Source organism: Sebastes umbrosus, chromosome 5 (assembly GCF_015220745.1).
Source record: "Sebastes umbrosus isolate fSebUmb1 chromosome 5, fSebUmb1.pri, whole genome shotgun sequence".
In the NCBI taxonomy this organism is placed as follows: Eukaryota; Metazoa; Chordata; class Actinopteri; order Perciformes; family Sebastidae; genus Sebastes; species Sebastes umbrosus.
The window spans coordinates 34,987,885-35,009,752 of NC_051273.1; the positions used below are offsets into that span (position 1 = coordinate 34,987,885).

General features: G+C 43.0%; 1 long non-coding RNA gene across 1 annotated transcript; it reads right to left on the reverse strand.

Moving 5' to 3' along the window:
* Positions 1–2,869: 2,869 nt before the first annotated feature.
* On the reverse strand, positions 2,870–4,638 carry LOC119488901. Its single transcript, XR_005207048.1, has 3 exons — positions 4,530–4,638; positions 4,316–4,340; positions 2,870–3,020 (listed from the first exon to the last, which is right to left on the reverse strand). It is a non-coding gene; the product is annotated as an uncharacterized LOC119488901 (long non-coding RNA).
* Positions 4,639–21,868: the final 17,230 nt, after the last annotated feature.

Genomic DNA, 21,868 nt, shown 5'->3' on the forward strand with positions numbered 1-21,868 from the left:
TGAGCTGCGGTTCGCACATGAGATGTAAAAAGTCCTTTTTCCAATCGTAAAATATCAAACATTTTCAAAATAATCTTGAAGGTCCCATATCATGCTCATTTTCAGGTTCATGCTTGTATTTTGGGTTCTACTAGGAAACGTTTACATGCTTTAATGTTCAAAAAACACATTCATTTTCTCATACTGTCTCTCTGAATATACCTGTACTCATGCTCTGTCTGAAACGCTCTGTTTTAGCGTATTTCAATGGAATTGCGTTGCTAGGAAACAGCTTGGTTCCATGTTTACATCCTGTCAGCTGATTCACATACACTGCAACGGGAAATAAACTGGGACACATTTAGTATGTTTACGTTTAAAACTGTGAAATGGTCTAAATATTGTAGATTTGTGACATCACAAATGGACCGAAATCCTAGCGGCTTGTTTCAAACACACATTATCTGAATACGGGCTGTGTGTATTTCTCCATGGATTGAGTGTTTTGATAGTTTAACAGTATTTATATATCATGCTATATAATATAAAAGACATGAAAATCAGACATGAGAACAGCCTGCCTGGTTTGGAGAGAATGAACAATCTGAATCCTTCAACACTCACCACAAACTGACCCAGAAGAGAACAGGACTCGGTCCAACATCTGTTGTCACATCCAAATCACATTTAATAGGCTAAACAAACACCATGCGTGTCTCCACCTTTAGTTTTTTAGATCAGTCACAGTGTGAGAACAAATACAACCAAATACATACACAGCCATACTCTCCATACACACAGTCAGTGCTCAAGTCGCCTGTTAGCTAAAGCAAACATCTAATACAGTCTGCATATTAGCTGTTTGAGGCGAACAAACATGGACCATTCACAGATCAAATATGCACAAATAAATTGAGGTGAAAATTCGCTTTGCATTCAGTCTGAACCTTACCAGTGATGAACCAGAATGTTCTGTTGTGTTCATGTTTCCTGTGTACAAGTGGAAATGTTGGCCTGTTGGTGGATCTGGTGGAAAGGTGGTCACCACAAACATTAGATCTCCTTCTCATTCCGAAACAGACCGACAACTTGACACCGTTAGCAGGGCAATAGATATTAGACACCAAACTGTGAGGATGAAACCGCGGCCGGAGGGAACAGGGAGACACCGGAGTTTTGGTCAGAGACGATAACGTTTCTCTCTGCGGAGCCCCATCACTTCACAAGACACGGTAAACCTCTGTTGGTCTGGAGGAGCTGCAGCATTTATTTCTGCACAAACGTCCTCTGTATATTCACTAGATATTCTCAGAGCTAAACTAACTCTTCTGCAGTGTGGAGTGTGCGCGCATGCACGTGAGAGGTGGAGCGAGCTGAGCGAGTGAAAACGAGTGTGATGTGTGAGTGAAGGCAGGCAGAGGAGCAGAGGAGCAGAGTACAGCAGAGACTCCGGTCCTGGAGACCAAAGCTACGGTCTCCCCAAAGTCCTCCGACCGCGGCCATTACTGTTTAACAGACGGGCTTCACTAGATAGAACTTTGCGGTTTTGGTGCTTCCGTGTAGTTTGTGTTGGAGTCTGAGTCTGAACAGCGTAGCCACACGGGAGCACGCATGGGACACCGACCAGCAATGATTTATACGTGTAAGAAGTTACAAACAGCGATGCTCGTTCATGTCTATGTAGAGCGAGCACAAGCACAAGCGCGAGCAACAGGACGCTGACTTTCGTTGACTTAACTGTTAACAAGCAATTTCACGTTTAAAATAAATACCAAAAATTAAAGAAATTAATTGGGAAGGAGGAAGGGAAAGGTAAGGGACACATTTTTCTTTTTTTTTAATAAATCCCTCTCCCAACACAGAACAGGCTCTCTCCTGACAGGTCTGGGGGCTGTTCAGAAGGGGCAGAAGGGCGACAGTAGTCACCTCTGACAGCTAGCCCTCTCTCCAGGGTCTGGGGGCAGCTTAAGGGGGGTAACCTGTCTCAGAAAAAAATAAAAATAAAAAAATAAATAAAAAATACAAATACAAATGCTAATACAAATAAAGACCAATATATAAAGACAAAATATGATAACATAACATTGTCAGACCATGGGATATTATAAGCCACCCCTGCCACGAAAAATACTCAACCCCCCACCCCATCCCCTATCTCTCTTTCCCCCCCTTCTCTTTCTCCTCTTTAGATACAAACAAACAAACACCCTACACCCCCCCACACTGCATACATACAAACACACACAACTGTACACACACACTAGAACCTTACACAACAGACTGCCCTGCACTGTCAATAACACCTCCACCAACATCTCTTAATTATTTGTCTCATTTTGTTCGTTTTGTTCGAATTGGCTTGTCCCGTTCATTTTGTCATGACACCCGATGTATTTTATTTATTTATTTTTCTCTTTTGTTTGTTTCTGTTTGTCTTGTCAAATGTCCACTGTTTTGTCATGCTTCACTGAATAAAAAAAAGAAAAAGAAAAAAAAAAAGCAATTTCTAATTCTTACAAACAGTCCCTTTAAGTGTCACTTTACAAACGTAGTAATTTCAACCCAAACCACAATGCTACATGCTAACTACATGGTTTTGGTTGCCTAAACCTAAGCAAGTGGTTTTGTTTGAATTTACAATGTTAACCACATGTTTACTGCGACCATAGTGGAGCGTCATAGTTTGACGCGCTTGACTACCAGCTTTAGAAGGTGACACCAAGGGCTCCTGACCCAGCGTCAGTATGTGACGAGTTGGGATCAGAAGGGGTTGAAATAGAAGGAGCTGGTAGGGATTCTTTCTTTTTTTTAGATAGGATTATTGAAGTGTAGCAGCCAAGGACGGACTCCCAGCTTAGCATAATGAGAGTGTCTCTTAAACCTTCCTCTAGATAGTGGAGAGTGGTCCAAATCCAAACAGCAGCCTCTGCACGTCCCGTTATCAGCCTCCTACTTCACAGGCAGCAGTGGAGCGGTGATGAGATGAAGCCTCAGTCTCGTCTTTCTTTACTTTGCATAGAGAGCGAGAAGCTGCTGCCCTGCTGTGGGTGGGAGGTGAGCCCAGCGGGGCCAAAGGTCAAACATTTATCTCCAGGACAGGAGACTGGCCTCCAGCATGCACATTAAAACACACACACACACACATACACACACACTGATATAGACTATGGTTGTTCCATGAATAATTTAATCGGGTGCAGTCACCACCCAAAAACATGTACATTACACTTATGATCAACAACACCATTATTATTTATTGTTAACTATATTGGTTGTGGAAGTCTTACTGTAGTCCTAACTCTATGATAATAATAATGATAATAATAACTAGAAGGGCACTGGCAGGAGTGGACTGGGACTAAAAATCGTCTCAGCACACCCGATCACACCGCCCATCTTCACGCTCCCCTATGTAACCGTGCTACTACCTAAAAACATGAAAGCTGTGTAAAGAGTAAGAAGGGATCAAGGAAGATTAAGAGAGGGGAAACATGATAAAAACCTTCATAAAGTGGCGTTGATAAATTGTATACTGACTGTGATGAACACAACTTTCCAGAAGGATATGAAGTAGACAGCCGGTGGGAAAACATGTTGGTTCCTCTGGCACATTCTAATGCCACTATTATTCCATCATATAAACTGATCTTAATTATTGCATATTTTAATGAGTTTGACTGCGGGATCATAAACATGTAGTTGTCACAGTCTGCTCCTCTTCATGTCTGCACTCAGTGTTTTTCCACTACACCCTCACGTCACCTCACCCCAACAGACAGCCACTCCCCCCCTCATCAGCTCACCTGAGCTCACAGCTGCAGCTCATCAGTCATCAAGCTAGTATTTAAGTCTCTCCGTTTCACTTACTCTTTGTCAGATTGTTCTTCGTCTCCATGCGAGACTCTCCAGCACTCATTGTTGGACTGATCTCCCATTACCAACCTCGCCCGTCTCAAATTTACCTGCCCGTCTCTGATTTACCTGCCTCGTTGTAATAAACCTTCTGTTCCCAACCACCAGTTCTGCACCAGCGCTCCAGGTTTCTGCCTGCTCCTCTGGGCTGTTTGGTGTTTGTCCGACGACAGTATCGCAGTATGAGTTTCCCTGCCTGTTACCCTGTGGATCACTGTGGACTATTGACTTTGTTTGTGCTGCCACACTCGCCATCGTGTGTGCTGACGCTTGCTGAATTGTTTGGTGAAGACATGTGGCTCACGCTAGCTCAAGACTCACTGGAGCTCCGGCTCGGCCCACCTGGGTCGAGCTCCCGAACCCCCCCGAAATACTCTCAAGGCTTCAGGCACTTCATCTAAAACAATACCATGAGTTTACTCACCTGCTTGTCCTGGTTCCTGTGTACGCTGTGAATAAAAGACATTATCAACATTACCTGCCAGTGTTTGTGCTGTGTTTGGGTCCATACCACACCCGTTACAGTAGGGAATTATTATAAAGGAGAATTAGGCTTCTAGTGCGTTTTAGCCCACACAGTCTGTAAATTATGGAGGACAGAACCTGCCAAAATAAAAAAAATTAATAGATTATATCACCTGGCATTCCAGTTTTCCCAGTGTTTCCTCTGTTTCGCTGCCCTTTTGTCTCCTGTGTGTTCTTCCCCTGTCTGTCTAGTCTGTCTTTGTGTAGGGGGGTGTGGTCTCCCTCCTCCTCCTTCTCCTGGGCGGTTGCTGCTGGCACACCTGACACTAATCATCCTATCAAGACACCCACCTGCAGTATATCAACTCCATTCTTCCTGCTAGACGTCGCCAGATCGTTCTGTCGCCCTCAGTGGTAGTAGACGTTTTCAGGCTAATTTACCTCGTGTGCATTTTTGCTTTGACTTTGCCAGTTTTGGATTTTTTGCCTAACCCTGCTCTCCTCTGTTCAGGTCTGCCTACCTGCAAGCTGCCTTTGCTCCCTGCTGCTTACCTGCCTGCTCACTCTTCAACGCCATTCCCCCTCCTCGGATCACATTCCCCCTTCTAATTACCTGCCTGCTCACTCTCCAACGCCATTCCCCCTCCTCGGATCACGATTGGATTCAACTTACCTTCTGGAGGATTTCTGGAAGCCCCTTCCTTGTGCCCCTTCAACCCCCACCTCCTCTCATAGACACTAGCCCAGCCACGCCGGACCCCCAAGACCCCAACCCCGTCAATAGAACATTATTTTTTTATAATAAATCTTTTGTTCTTCCTTACATTCTCGTTGTGTGCTGCATTTGAGTCCACGTCTGAACCCAGATCTTAACAGTAAGTGGCTATTCACCTTTTGTTTCTAGGCAGCAAGATTGCTAGCAGTTTGCCACTTGTGTAATTCCACTTCCCATGTGAGTGTGATAGTGTCTAGAGAGGGATGAATTGGCCTTCAAGGTCCATCAATTTTTAATGAAAATGTTTTGAATTTTCTTCATGTTTGTTAAAAAGAGAATGATCTAACTAAGGTGTCTTGTCCATATAGATGTATGATGTGTTTGGTTTGGGAATATCAACACTAGCTAGCATCTTTGCCACAAAGTTAAAGGGATATTCCCATAGAGATACAAAGAGTGAGCAAATGATCTTCTAGAACATGTGTAGGGGCGATTGACTGTTGTCATCCGTTCTCATGTGTACACCGCCACCTAGAGGCTCTGATTTATTCTGTTAATCGGTTGCAGATCCATCAGTCTGTCCACTAAGTGGCAGTAATACAGAAAATTTGTTTTAGGCTATATATTTCAATTTATTTCTAATTTATTTTTATATACTTTTAATTTTATACTCTATTCAGTTAATGCGTTAATAGGCCAAGGAGGAATGGTGTGACCCTCCTTAAGGGGAGCCAGGGCAGGAGGCTTAACATCGTTTCTATTTCATTCTTCCTGACCGCCAGAGGCAGTGCTTAACACTGGATATTATCCATCTCGCGCACGCAAAGGTCGAGTATTTAACATCAACAAAGTCACATGTGACCTGGGATGACTTAGCGTATATAAGCCCACATAACACATAGCTTCATAAAAACACATAGCTTCATAACAACACATAGTAACCATAGTACCATGTACTCCTTCACTACCTATACCTCAGTTCTGAACATACAGTATATATCTATATGCAACCCCACCCAGACTGATACCTGCCGTTAACCCGTTTATATTTTTATGATCCATACTGTTAACCTGATTTTGGCATTGTATATAGTGTATATTTTTTAGATTTGCATTTTATTGTTATTGCTATCTTAGACTTTTATTTGTACTCTTCCCACTTTGTATTGCAAAGTTTTATCTTACCTTAGATTAAGTTGGGGTAATTAAAACTGATGGCCATGACATAAACCTAGAGTATTGTTTCATTATCTGTGAGACACTGGTGTTTCCATGAAAAAATGTAATTTACGAAGGGGAAAAGTACAATCCTACCAGATGCTCCTCCTACCACAGAACTCTATTGTGCAGGTAGTTAGACAGCTTACCAACACACAATATAGTAAATGTAGCATCACGTGTGTTTCTAGAGGAATGAAAGGTCAGCCTAATTTAGGGGAGACTAAAAGCTGATTGGCTGATGAGTGACTGTCTTCACTTCAATGTCTCCAATGTCTGAGTCAGTACTGCCAGACTAGACAGTATGCATATAGTATCACCATATGGTCACAGGTACTCCCCCCTCAATAACTATTGGATGGATTGCCATAAACATTGGTTCAGACATTCATGGATGAATTGTTAAAATTCATCTGACTTGTCATCTAGCGCCATCATCAGATCATCAGATTGAATACATCCAGTACTTAGATATACACTTTAAATTTGATTGATTATTTGATGAAATACCTGCAAAAACTAATGATATTCTCATCTGCCTCAGCTGTGCTTTGTGTTCAGTGCGAAATAGCAAATGCTAGCATGCTAACAAGCTAAACAAAGTTGGTGAACATGGTGCACATTGTACCTGCATGTTGTCATTGTGAGTCCTCGGGTTTATGGTGGGGTAGGGAGCAGGGGTTCCCGGTTAGCCTGCTGGTGGTATCGGGTGATGTGTTCGGAAAGGGTAGTGCGGGGTCCAAGGGAAAGGGAGGACTTGTGCGGAATGTATTGTACTGAATGTATGGTGTCCTGTCTTAGCCTGGGCCCATAACGCTTTCTGGCCCAACCAATGGCTATTTGGAGGGCCAGGGGGTTATGGGTGTTGTTGTTGAGGGTGTGTATGGTAGACTGATAGTGTTGTTGTAAAATGGTCATGTTGGTTTGCATCCAGTTGATGGTGTTGGCTTGTATTAGGCTGCGTGTGTGTTCAGTAGGTGTGGATGGCTTTATGAAAGCTGAGAGTTTGTTAACTTGCCTCATCATCCCAGGTGGAAATGGCTAAATCCGCTGTGTGTTTGTGATGTATGGCCTGTATGAGTTTGAAATATTGCTTGCTGAGCATTCTGGTTTCTGGATCTGGTGGGTGATTGAGTGTTGGCATATGTTGTGTGTCCATGGTTGTGGCTGTGTGTGTGGTAGGGTGATTGGCTCATGTTTTGTGGTGTATGTTGATTGACATGAGTGGTTGTGGTGTAGTATGTGTGTGTGTGTGTGTGAGTGTGTGAGAGCTGCACTGACTTACCTCTGCCACTCGAGGGCACATCCTTTTCTCTGTGTAAAAACATGGTTAATCGTCTTGAGTGTGGGGGCTCTTACCTTGGGACTGCAGGTGGAAGTCTCTGGGTTGCTGGTCCTTTGGGTGGGTGCTCAGTAGGCCTTGTAGATGTGGCTTGGGGTGTCTCCTGGATGGTAGATCCTGTGTGGTAGGAGTTCATGGTGGGCCTGATGAAACAACTCAGAAGAGAAGGCTTTCCAAAAACAGCCTGCAAGTTTTTTTAGATGCAGGAGTCCATGTGCTACAAAATGGAGGCCTTAAAACTGGGCCAAACTGCAGCCTGGCAGAGCCCTCCACAGACGATTTAAAAGGTTTTTAACTTTAATAGGATTCAAATTACAATTAAAAAACAACCATAAAAGGGTTAGGGTTAGGGGTTAGGGGTTAGGTAAGGGTATGATAACCACGATGATCAAATTGATCATTTTAGGGTTAGGTTTAGGGTTAGGAATAAGGATGATAACCACGATTACACATTTGAGGATTACACATTTTAAATTATGACCTGAAGGAGAGGTCCTAGAGAGATGGGAGTTGGTTCCTTCTATAGGGTTAGGGTTACGGGTTAGGGTTTGGGGTTGGGGTAAGAGTTAGGGGTTAGGGTTAGGGTAAGAGGGTTGGGTCAGAGTTAGGGTTAGGGGTTACATGATCAGGTACTTACGCCAGTGTTTAAAGATGAGTTTGGCTGTGGTGGGCGTCAAGGTGATATTGTCAGGTTCTGTTATGAAGTCTTGGTATGGGATTGCAGTGAGAAATGTAAGGTGAGTGGTGATGGTCTTGTTGATGATAGTGAGGTTGCTTTTTTGTATGGGGGTGAGGTTTGGGGAGAAATTAATGATGGGTACGTGTATGTCTGCGTTAGGGAAGGCGACTATTGCCCGTTTAACCAGGGCTTTTAATTGTTTGGTGGAAGTCTGCTTGGGGTCCTGGTCCCTGTTGTTGATTCCAAGTGAGATAATGACGACCATAGTGATGGGGTTGGGTACCGTTTTTTCTAAAATCTTGGGGAAATGATAAAAGGTGGCTCCGGGGTAGCAGTCAATTTGTATGTCAAGTTGGGAGTGAGCTGGGAGTCTGTTGACGTTACAGTCACCCAACACCACTACCGGCCTCCACGCTCTGATAGTCCAGTCCCGGAGCTGTCTGTGGGGTCAAGGCAGGCGACGTGACCCCAAAAGATTGCTGAGTGGAGGGCTCAGATAGGGCTTCAGGAGTGGCAGTGTTAGCCGTTGGAATCCCACTCATCACGGATGTGCCCTCCTGTAGCTGCTCAAATGGGGTCTGTTAGCGTGCTAACGGGATTGGAATGCATTCCTATTGCCTCTCAACAGCTCTCAACATGGCGACAGCGCTAACGGTACTAACAACATTAACATTAACATTATTAACATTAACAACATTAACAGTGCAAACAAACGGTGAAAGCGCTGACAAAAATAAGTGTTTATCTGAGGAGGAACCGGAGTGTGGGATGCTACATTTTTGCAATGACGACGGCGTCACCAGCTGTACCTGCCATATTGTATGAGAGCAGTGCAAAGCAGAGGCCGTGAGCTAGCCAGTGGAACATTTAACCGATAACCAACCCTCATTACCCAATTATTAACCATTAATTGACAAGATTTGTGCATTGCATGCAGATCTGCGCCAGCTGCAGTGTATGTGCACAACAGACAACTGAGTCCCCAGTTCACCTGTCCGGGAGAGTTACTGTAGCAGCCACGGAGCTGCTCGATTGTAGCGGACATATGCAGCCTCTTTCCCAGTAAAAGTCCGCCACCACCACCACCGCATCATTTAGTATAGTTCAGCAGGTTGTCTGCTGTGTGTCTGCCCAGCGTGACGATACTCTGTCTGCCCGGATTATCGATAGCGAGTGACCGACAAACCGTGTGCGTGTTTGTGCTACTTTCACAGCTGAAGCTTTGCTGGTGGCTTCGTGCTCGCCGTTGTCACATACATATGGTCTGTCAGCGCGGTGTAACTTTAGCGAGTGTCTCTCTGTGTGTGTGTGTGTGTGTGTGTGTTGGTGGTGAGTGTGAGGTTGTTGGTGCCGTTCTAGCTGTGAACGTAGCTGTAGTAGTGTGTGTATAGTTTATTTGTTAGTGAATAAATGCTACAACTCGCAAGCTCAAGACCGGATCTGTAACTCCAGCTCAGACTCTCTTAAGGTGGGCTGTTAAGGTGGACCAGCTTTTCTCCTCGTGACATGCCACTCTGAGTTTTGCTCATCTTTTTAATTAATTAATATTTCTTTTAGCATTGAAAAAGAAATATTAGCATTAATCGGTTAAAATTGGTCAAAACTGACCCAATTTCATTAAATGTAGCACCATCGTAAAACTGGGTTAAAGGGACTGTTTGTAACTTCTTATACGTATAAATCATTGCGGGTCGGTGACCGATGCACGCTCGCGTGTGGCTACGCTGTTCAGACAAGACTCCAACATAAACTACACGGAAGCACCAAAACCACAAAGTTCTATCTAGTGAAGCCCGTCTGTTAAACAGTGTTGGCCGCGGTCGGAGGACGCGGGGGAGACTGTAGCTTTGGTCTCCAGGACCGGAGTCTCTGCTGTACTCTGCTCCTCTGCCTGCCTGCCTTCACTCACACACCACACTCGTTCTCACTCGCTCAGCTCGCGCCACCTCTCACGTGCATGCGCGCACACTCCACACTGCAGAAGAGTTAGTTTAGCTCTGAGAATATCTAGTGAATGTACAGTGGCAGTTGTGCAGAAATAAATGCTGCAGCTCCTCCAGGCCAACAGAGGTTTCCCGTGTCTTGTGAAGTGACGGGGCTCCACAGCGAGGAACGTTATCTTCTCCGACCAAAAAGTGAAAAGCCAACACTAGAATCAGCATTGATTCATGGAGAGACCTTCGTCTGGTCAGCTAACATTACTGCAGAGCAGGTGAAATATAGAGTGATATTGTGGTTTTAGCTGACGTGTGTCGCCTCACTGTTTTGATTGATGCTCGTTCATGTCTATGTAGAGCGAGCACAAGCGCAAGCAACAGGACGCTGACTGTCGTTGACTTAACGGAGTCCCTTTAATGTCAATTAACGGTAAAACTGTTAATTATTAACATCCCTACCTTAAATCAATTGAATTAGCTTGAAGTGAATGAGAGACGGAGTGAATGTTTGCAAAGGCTGATGCCAGTGTGGCAGTGCTCTTACTCCACCTTACGCCTTTGTCACTGTGAGCACTGCCTAACAAAACACCAGACTCCAGATAATTAGCGGACGAGCAGGAGGTGAGCTCTCAACGTGGAAGTTGTTGGACATGTTTCCAGAGCTGTTACTTGTTAATATAAGAAATAATATTGTCTGATTGGACCTGAAAATTCTCAATAACACCACAGGAGCTGAACATAGTACCTTTATGTCATCATGTCATTTTATTGTTGAAAAGAGTGAACATCATTCTTCCGGTAAGGTCGGACACAATCTTGGAACCCATCAGCTATCAATGCGACAACAGTAAGCCTCTGGGTGGCAAGGGGATATATTTCCTTTTTCCTTTTCCTGCTCAATGTTTGCTGTCCAATGAGCAACTTGAGATGCGAGTCTGGTGTTTGTGTTGAGAGATGACGTGCACAACCGGATTGTTTCACAAGTAGCCAGTTTACAAGATCATTTTAAACCAATAAAAAAGCTAAATCATCATCAAATGATAGCCAGTGGATTCCCAGATTGCATTTCGGGCCAATGCGTTCCATCTCTTTTGCTCACCACACAGACTGTTTGCATTGAACCACAGCCTGCTTGGACGTGATTGGTCAATACTGCTCACTACAAACGGAAACCAGAACGCTCCCTATGCCAAAACCTTGTCCCGTTGCAGAGTCTGTTTATAGAGATTAGGTTGGACATGACCAAGCATTTTGATGCTCACCAACTGGACATCATCATTTTCATTTGGACCTATCAGTACATCATGAAGCACGCACGCACACACACACACACACACACACACACACACACACGCTATATCTCTCTCTCAACTGTGGCAAAGAAATGTAATTCAAATGATATAATGGAACATTAAATGTAAGTAAATGTGAAAGCAATTGTGATCATTCTCACCCTCTTAGACTGAATGTGGAAATGGAGAGTGAATGTAGGCACTGACAATAACAAGAATATCTCCTTTTAATGATAGAATGAGGAAATATATAACCTGAGAGATGAGATCCCAAATGAGGCTCATTAATACTGAAAAACCGATGGATCTTTAAAGGTAATGGAGTAATTCTTCCTTTGAACAATCCATTTAGAGAAAAAGACGGAGGCAGGGAGAGACAGAGAGACATGGAGAGAGAGAGAGAGCGGCAGAAAGAATTCAGCTGGATAGAAGTACCTGTCATGTGTGATAAATGTGAAGAGACTTAGAGGGGTGGGTTTGTCACTTAGCATTAAAATGTAATCATCGAAGAGTGTTGTAGATATGGAATAATTCTAAAATGGAAAAAAGAATACAGTTTATCTTTCAGAACTATACGTATGAATAGTAGAATCCAAAAATGCACATTAATATCAGTCAATACATTTACATGTTTCTTTAATCTTCTGCTTAAAATCACGCATGGACAGAGTCACTCATGACCATTTGCTTTATTACATTATAGCAAGATGTTCCTCGCTGCACTCTTATTATGGCCAGCGTGTCCCAGCCGTAACAAGTGAACCTTGAGTTCAGGATATTTCATTAAAAAACTAGATCCATTATCAATAAATGGAGTGCAGCCTTACTTAGCCTGCAGTGTGACAAGGTGAGAGACAGGCCATCTTTGTCAAAAACTCACGGGAACTGTAGTTGTTGAATCGTAAAAAAAACACTAAGGGTGCTTTCACATCAGGGACCCGGGCCCGGATCCGAGTACACTTGTCCCCAAAGACCAGTTTGATTGATTTGTGTGAACGCTCCGTACCGTACTCTGGCACGGTACGTCGATCTGTACCCGAGTCCACTTGAAAAGGTGGTCTGGGGTACGGTTCATGTGGACTCGGGTACGGTTCGCATCAGGTGTGAAAGCCAAACGTAGCGAGACACGGAAGTGGACCGCTATTTAACACGAGTAACGTTAGAAGTTAGCAAGTCGTTTTGAAAGGGCAGGATTTTTTCAACGCCGCTGGTCTCCCCCGATATCTGTATACATAAAACTGTTTCATATCTACAGTATGTCTGCATCTGCGGGCAGCATCCACCGATCTCATCCTCTGAACTGCATGGCCGTGGATGATACAGCAGGAAGGCCAGCAAGAGGTTCTTTAAAATATAAACAATAGGCGATGGGGTCCCGCTATTATTTAGCTAGTTTAATGGTCTGTCTGCAAAGAACGAGAGCCGCTCAGTTGCTCAGCGGGCAGAGAGAGAGAGACAGGGTGTGTGGGGAGGGTAGAAAACGTGTAGAGTCGGCATATTTTCACTTCAAACTCGGTGAAATAAGAGTTTATTTCGGCCAAATCAGAGTTGGTGATGTTGTAAAGACTAACGACGACAATATTGGTGAGTTTTATTTTGTTTCTGTCCAGTTTGAATGAAATGTTTTACGATGCTCCGCTGCTAGAACAGCTGATCTCAACATAAACAAATACACATGGATGATGACGCAAGTGTACTCGGGTACAGAACAACTTTACTAATGTGAAAGATGAGCAGAGAGGGGGGGGGCAATCGTACTCCGGCACGGTACGGCTCAATCGTAGCTAATGTGAAAACGCCCTTAAAGTCACACAGAATTCTAATCTATCTTTCATCTCATCACATACACCCATACATGAATTATATATGACTGAAACACGAACCTGGGTCCTCTGCCAATGTTTAAATCTTTGTCATTTACAATATCATCACATGGAAACTTTGGCTGGTTGAGGATAGGAAAGGGATCGTTAAGATTAGGGTTAATGTTAGAAGACTAAAATACTTGATTAATGTTAGCTAAAGATTATGGTTCATAAAAAACTACACATTCATTTTGCAGTTCAATGACAGGACGTTGACTCAGGTCTGCTGAATGAAAGTCAGACATGCTACACACCCAACCTCCACACTCATGCTTTACACCTATCTACTAGGGGTGGGAAAAAATGGATTCACCTTTATATCGTGATTTTTTTTTTTTTACGATTTTGAAATACATTTTTTAATACCAGAATCGATATATTTGCTTCATCTGAGTCTACGTATGTGCAGGTAGAAGGAAGTTACAGCTTTTATTGTTGTAGTCTGAGTAACGTGACGTCATATCCGTTCCGTATCCGTCAACCAAAACAAACCTCAGCGAGCCGAAACGAGGAAGCTAAAGCTGCATGCTAACTCTGTCACGGACAGGAAACGTTATCGTATAGCGGTAACGTGCGGTCGAGCCGGCCGTTGCTACAACTGTAGAGCATCCATATACTGACATTTATGTTAAATGCATTCAAACGGCCCCGATGGAGCTGACCATGGATGGATAAAGAGAACAGAGCTGACGGGAGAGCTAGAGACGCAACACTTGTAGAATCACAATACTTATAAATCCCGATACATATCGAATCGGCACCCAAGTAGATGGATAGGAGATAATAGTAGTAGATAGTATTGAATCGGGAGATAGGTGTATCGTCCCAGCCCTACTATCTACATAATGGACACACTACTTCACACTGAGCTGTAGAAACAACAGGTAGGATGCTCTAATGTGTCATCTAATGGCCCATGTACAACAATGATGACATGTTTGAAAGAATACCCATAATCACAGGTATTGTGACCACAGCAAGTCCCTTAAAACTGACTGATTACATTGTTTGTAATTGTTGTATGTTTGTAATAGCAATGTCACGATACCAGAAATCTAGTAGTTGATACCAATACCAGTGAATTTCCACAATTCTCAATACCAATTTTTACCACAGTAAAAAAAACAAAAAACAACAACAATAAATCCCCTGTACTGTAATTCAACACGTACTCTTTTATTAAAAACATTTGAACATTAAAAAAAACAGAGGCATGTAGCCTTTAATTAATAAATGAAAATAATTGGCCCATTTTGCTCATTTTGGCGTATCAGCAGCATGTTTTCAATCGATAGTCAGACGATGGACGCTACATAGTGACCATGAACGCATCTGGTCTGCTCAGAGTAGTAGGAGTGGGAGGCAGAGGATTTATTGTCGAAGTGAAAAGCAAATGCACCTATTTGGCAATATTTCACGTTTAATCCCAATGCTATAAGGGAACCATAACGTAAATGAGGTAATCGCCGCGAGGTGGATGGAGCCGTCACAGCCGGTGTGCACGGAGCAGCGGCGCCAGGTAGACCCCCGCAAGGGAGCCCCGCAGCAAAAGCTCTACCGGAGAGGCCAGACACACCGCCACCCGACGGTAAAGATCAGTCAGCGCTCTGCACATCTTTCTTGTAAAATGTCCGGTGTGATCGGTGAAACCGGTGTTGTCACAAGTTTATTAACCGGTGGGAACATTTTCCTCACTGTCACATCACTACCAACAACCGTTACAGGCATCGTACGGTACCTTCGGTACTGTAGAAAAAGATGTACCGTCACTATTTTTAAATTTTGGCATTGACTTGGTACCGAAGTATCAGTTCTCGTGACATCCCTAGTTTGTAATAGCCTTCCATGTGAGCGTTTTCTGATCTGACGCTCCTGTTGGCAGGATTTGTCAGTACCATCTGAGTGCACCTGTAATATTCCATCATGAACAGTTGAAAAAGGAAGTGGACCTATAAACTGTGATGGATGTTTATAATGGACAGTTTGTGGCGATCATTTTGTTCACCTTCATTTTCTCTATGTCGGACCTAGGGGTTTGTTTCCAACCTGACTGATCATCTGACTGCTGGTGTTTCAGACTTTTTATTTAGAACTACAGCTGCATTCCCAGATGTCAGTTTTTGTAGCCCGGTCGCACTAAATGGTGTATGAATGACACTGCAATAACAATGCCATTCTTGCCTTTGGTGTGTCATGTATACAACATATAGTCTGCACTGCAATTTAAATGCATCTGCGTAAATATGCTACGCTCAGAGCTAGTGACGTAGAAGGACAGGAGGTGGTTGGGTCCAACAAACAGGACGTTCAACCAGGAGACTGGTGCTAAAGTGTTGTTGAGTTATTTTGAAGTTATGTTGGGTGTTTTTTAGTTGCATACGTTACGTGTTTTCCATACTTCTGTTACGTTGCTTCCGTACGTATTTTATATGGCTGTCAATCCATTAAAATATTTAATCGTGATTAATCGCAAATTAATCGCCCATTTTTTATCTGTCCAAATGTACCTTAAAGGGAGATTTGTCCAGTATTTAATACCCTTATCAACATGAGAGTGGACAAATATGCTGCTTTATATAGATATATGTATATATTTATTATTGGAAATCAATGAACAACACAAAACAATGACAGATATTGTCCAGAAACCCTCACAGGTACTGCATTTAGCATAAAACAATATGCTCCAATCATAACATGGCAAACTGCAGCCGAACAGGCAACAACAGCTGTCAGTGTGTCAGTGTGCTGACTTGAGTATGACTTGCCCCCAAAATGCATGTGATTATCATAAACTGGGCATGTCTGTAAAGGGGAGACTCGTGGGTACTCATAGATTCCATTTACATTCACATATCTTGGGGTCAGAAAATGGCCATGTCAGTTTTTCCTCGCCAAAATTTAGCGCACATTTGGAGCGTTATTTAGCATCCTTATCCACAACCTAGTATGACGTGGTTAGTAACAATGGATTCCTTAGACTTTCTAGTTTCATATGATACCAGAAACATCACTCTAGCTTTAAAACTGTGCCAGCTACAACCTCCGCTAGAACCTACAACATCCGTTGCGTAAGTGTGTTAAAGAAATTAGTGGCGTTTAAATTAATTTGCGTTTAGGCGTTATTATCGCATTAACTTGGACAACCCTAATATTTTAGTTTACGTTCTTATTTTAAACCCAAAGGTGACGTTTTTCCTAAACGTAACTAAGTGGTTTTGTTGTCTAAACCGAATTGCGGCTGTTAGGGTACTCTTGTTGTGCTATTTATACGCCATCCCATGAGATCTGGTTGGTTATTATAACCAATCAAAATATTACCAAATTATACCAATATAAATTGCGCAGTTATTCACAGACTGAAATAAATAAATGTCAACGTTTCAGAGGTTATGGCAGATAGGTATTTGAAGACAATATTTCATAAACTCCACTTGAATGTTGACACTATATGTCATTATTTATTCAACACCAGTTCCATTGGTAACTTTAACACAGAGCTCTTTTTGACAGAAAGGTTTTTTGTTTTTTTTCCATTTTTGAGCCAAGGTTAAAGTTTCTTTTTTTCATCATAGAGATTTTTTTTATTTTGCTGCTTTGCAAAAATCTGGGTCCAAAGTGGAGATGTATGGACAGCCAGGTGGATGGAGCTCGCAACAGTGTAACTGTGAGCAGTCAGGCTGCGAGGGGGAAGCAGCGCTGCAGCTTTCAGACGACTCTGGCTCTGTTCACAGCTCCAACACTTATCTCCCCTGAGCAGGTGTGTGTGCGCTTGTGAGCAAGCACGGATTTATCTGACTTGTTTTTCTCAACATTCAGATGGGTGTTTGTGCAATTGCAACTGTGGATTTGTGTGTGTGTGTGTGTGTGTGTGTGTGTGTGTGTGTGTGTGTGTGTGTGTGTGTGTGTGAATGTATGGGGAATTTGTGTAATATGTGAGTATGTAGATTATATATGTTTTGTGTATCTGTGGATGTGCATGTGTGTTTTTTATATATATATATATAGTAGGCTACTCATTGTGTATATGGAAGTGTTTGAGTGAGTTTTATGGAGAAGACATAGTGCTGAATTGCTGGGAGGCTGCCTGTATATACTCTTATCACTGAGGAAGTGGAAGAAGATGAGGCAGAAACAGAAACAAGGTGAATGAGAGACACTTTTTAGAAATACCTCCCTCTCCCCTGCTTTGTTCTCCCTAAAGAAACTTCACAGTAATAACCCTTGCAATTTTCCAAAGTGGACAATGCAGCAGTGTACTTTTAGGAGAGTCGAGACACTGTTGAAGAGAATGTGTGAGTGCTGCTTCACACCGAGCCGTGTTGAAGTCAGGAGAGGCTCTGGGAACAACTCAAGAATTCTCACTCCCATTGCTCATAAGAAAACTCTACACACTGATGCTTGTCATGTATTATTCTCACTACTACACACACTCCACCAGCATGCTCTTTTTTCTGTTAGAAGTAAAACTGATTGTAGTGGTGGATAATGGAGAAGACCCACTGGAAGCCAACAAGTGGGGCAACATATAATCATGGCATATGAAATTAGATGGTGCAAAGATGGAGTTAGTGATTTTGTGGACTTTCCACCAGAGCTGTCAGAGTTTCAGCTATTGTTAATGTTTTAAAAAAAGGATGGCGTTTGATAGACTGGCTGAGAAATGGTAAATCTGAGATGTCTTTACAAACCGTCATATATGTTATTTATCTCTATATCTAACCATATTTTGTCCGATTGGTTGGGGTGGATCCATTTGAATATGTACCGAAGTTGATTTGCCAGAGTAATGGTAAAGATGAGCTGCTTCGAGTCCTCCTTGTGTTTTTGTTTTTTGCAGAGTGGATAGTTTAATTCTTGTTTTTCCAGTAGAATTGAGAGATGATTGAGTCCAGAGATTAAAACCAGGTGGGGTTGGAATGGGATAACTGTCAATAGATCATTTATTTTAGGAAGTATTGTCATTTTAACGGTAGCTATTCTGCCCATGAGTGAAAGTGGTAGGTTCATCTAGCTGAGGAGGTTGTCAGTTATTGTTTTTAGTAGCGGAGTGAAGTTGAGAGTGAACAGCTCCGACAGCCTGGGGAAATATATAACGCCTAAGTACGTGATGTGACCTGTGCATAGAGGGATAGGTGGTGGATGGGCTGCCATATCCCAGCTGTTGCTATCTAGTTGAAGGACTGAAGATTTATTCCAGTTTATGGAGTAGTCAGAGATGTTGGAGTATGATTCAATGAGTTTGATGGGTTCCTGTAGTGACGAATCAGGGTTTTGTAGAAAAAGTAATATGTCATCGGCATAAAGACTGATCTTATGATGCGTGTTGACTGTTTGGATTCCTTTTATGTAGATGTTCTGACGGATGGTTACAGGGAAAGGTTCTATGAAAGTGGTGAATAAAGAGGGAGAGAGTGGGCATCCTTGTCTAGTCCCCCCTGTGCAGTGTGAAGCTCTGTGAGGTTCGTCCATTGGTGATGACGGTGGCTGAAGGTGAAGTGTATAGGATGTTGACCCAGTTAATAAGTGATTTCACAAAGCCAAATCTTTGTAATGTGGTTGGAAGAAATGTCCATTTTACCCTGTCGAAGGCTTTTTCTGCATCTAAGAGCGTTTTCACATTAGGTACGATTGATCCATACTGTGCCCGAGTACGATTGCCCCCCCCTCTCCGATCAGCTTTCACATTAGTAAAGTTGTTCCATTACCGAGTACACTTGCGTCTTCATCCATGTGTATTTGTTTATGTTGAGATCCGCTGTTCTATTGGTGGAGCATCGTAAAACACTTCATTCAAACTGGATAACTTATAAACTTATTTCACCGAGTTTGATGTGAAAATATGCTGACTTTACATGTTGTCTCCCCTCCACCCCGTCCCTCTCTCTTCCCGCTGAGCACCTGAGCGTCCCTCGTTCTTCGCAGACAGACCATTAAATCAGCTAAATAAAATTACAAACATCGCCCGACCCCATCGCCTATTTTCCATAAATTTAAGGAACCTCTCGCTGGCCATCCTGCTGTATCATCCACGGCTGTGCAGTTCTGAGGATGAGATCGGCGCATGGTGCACGCAGATACAGACATAGATAAGAAACAGTTTTATATGTATACAGATTTCGGAGGAGACCGGCGGCGTTGAAAAAAGCCTGCCCTTTCAAAACTACTCGCTAACTGCTAACTTCACTCGCCTTAAATAGCGATCCACTTCCGTGTTTTGGTACGGTTTGCTTTCACACTGGATGCAAACCGTACCCGAGTACACATGAACCGTACTCCAGACCACCTTTTCAAGTGGACTCGAGTACAGATCGACAAACCGTGCCCGAGTACAGTACGGAGCGTTCACACTAATCAATGGAACTGGACTTTGGGGACAAGTGTACTCGGATCCGGGCCTGGGTCCCTAATGTGAAAGCACCCTAAGGTGGCTATGATGGTTCCTGCTTGCTTTAGTGATGAATAATGAATTAAATTAAACAGTCTGCGTATGTTGTTGGATGAATGTCTACCTGTGATGTAGCCGGTTTGATCTGGGTGAATTATGGATGGAGTGACTTTTTCTATTCTGTGAGTTAGTGCCTTAGTTATGATTTTTATATTTACGTTGAGGAGGGAAATGCAACGGTAATGCTTGTCAAACTTAAACGCAAAGATTAAAAGAAATCTGAATCCCATGTACGCCGCCCCACTATATGACATATAAAATTGGGAACATGAGAGCACATATATCAAGCAGCAGTGAGTTCATACATGAGATGGAGGTGCATGCTCAATAGAAGAGAAATAACTTAATAAAATAACGTGACACCGTGGGCTGGTTTTCCTCCTGTCCTCCCCAGCCGCCACTGGTGTGTGTGTGTGTGTGTGTGTGTGTGTGTGTGTTGCTCTGGGTGCCAGCATGTGTGGGTTTTTTGGTGCAGCGAATGTATTTTTCTGTGTGTGTGTGTGTAGTTTGTGGGGTGTTTCTTTTAAGAGACATGTTTTTTTGAAGGATATCTAAACTCCAAAGTCTCCCTCTTTCTCTCTCTCCCAAGCCCACTACATCACCATGGCAACCGGACCAATCAGCTTCACTGAATATGCCAGATAAGTCTGACTTGAAAGACTAAGAAAATCCCTCCTTACCTCTCCTCCCTCTCTCCCTCCGACTCTCATCTATTCCTTGCCCTCTCATCCTCTTCCCTCCCTTTACTCTCTCCATGCAATTTCTTTTCTTTATCTCCTCCTTCCTTGTCACTCCTTCACTGCCGTACACATCTCACTATTCTCTTTGTCTCATCCTCCTCTGCATGGCTTTTCCCCTCCTCCTATCTCATTCCCTCTCATCCTCTTTTCCTCTTTCTCCTCGTCTGCTTTACTTCCCTCAACATGCATTTCTCTTCCTCTCTTCCTCTCCCCTCCCTTCCTTCATTGGATTAAAGAGACACACCCAGACATTGTGCAAAAAACATCTCTCTCCATGGCAGAGGCCCACAGTGAGATATGAGGACTGGCATGCTGCTGACACTCACCATCTGTCCCCGAGACATAGGGACCCAGAGAGAGAGAGAGAGAGAGAGGAGGGGGGGGGGGGGGGGGCTGGCTTATAGGAAGCCGCCAAGAAGACAGCCTCTTCACGCTTCAAGGGCAAAACTGCTGCTCTACTTACAATATATGAAGCAAAGCTTTAAATTTGGCACTGAAAAAAGACGCCTTATCCTTCCACAGATATGGGAACCGATATGAACAAATGAAAGTGTGGTGGTGGTGGTGGTGGTGCCAGCTGTAAGAGTGCTGGAATGTGATCCAACCATTGGGTGCAGGTGACAAAACATTTGTTGTCAGTCCAAAAATGATAATATAATCGCTCATCGACCAGATACTAAATCACCTCACATTAATATCCTTAAAAGGAGCATACCAGTAGTTTTGCATAACCAGCCTAGTAAATCCAATGTGCTAACAACTAATATTACTGACAACCATTTACATGCAAGTGGAGCTCAAATTTTTCAAAGTTTTTCCTACCTTCCAGGGGCCATCGGTTTCAGTTAATTTTGTTATGCAGTTATTTTTTTATATATATATAGATATATATATCATATTTTATTTTCATTAATGACAGAGTTCACCTTTCCCACATGGGTTTCATATTTCATAATCATGCACAAGAGATTGGAAACAATGCATGCACACACACACCAGTGTTTGTAACTTTATCTCATTGGTACATTTTTGAGCAAATAGTTCAATGACTTATGGGACCACAAGAACTTTAGTCAGGAGCTAGGCACTAGAGCTTTTTTTGCACATTCCTGTTTGCATTTCTACCATATCGGAAGAACATTTACATTTATTCATTTAGAAAATGCTTTTATCCAAAGCAAGCAACAAATGAGGTACAATCCAAGCCGCAGTAAATCCAGGGGATGACTTCGAGAATAAGTGACAAAACATTCAGTTTCTCGTTCCACCTGACACA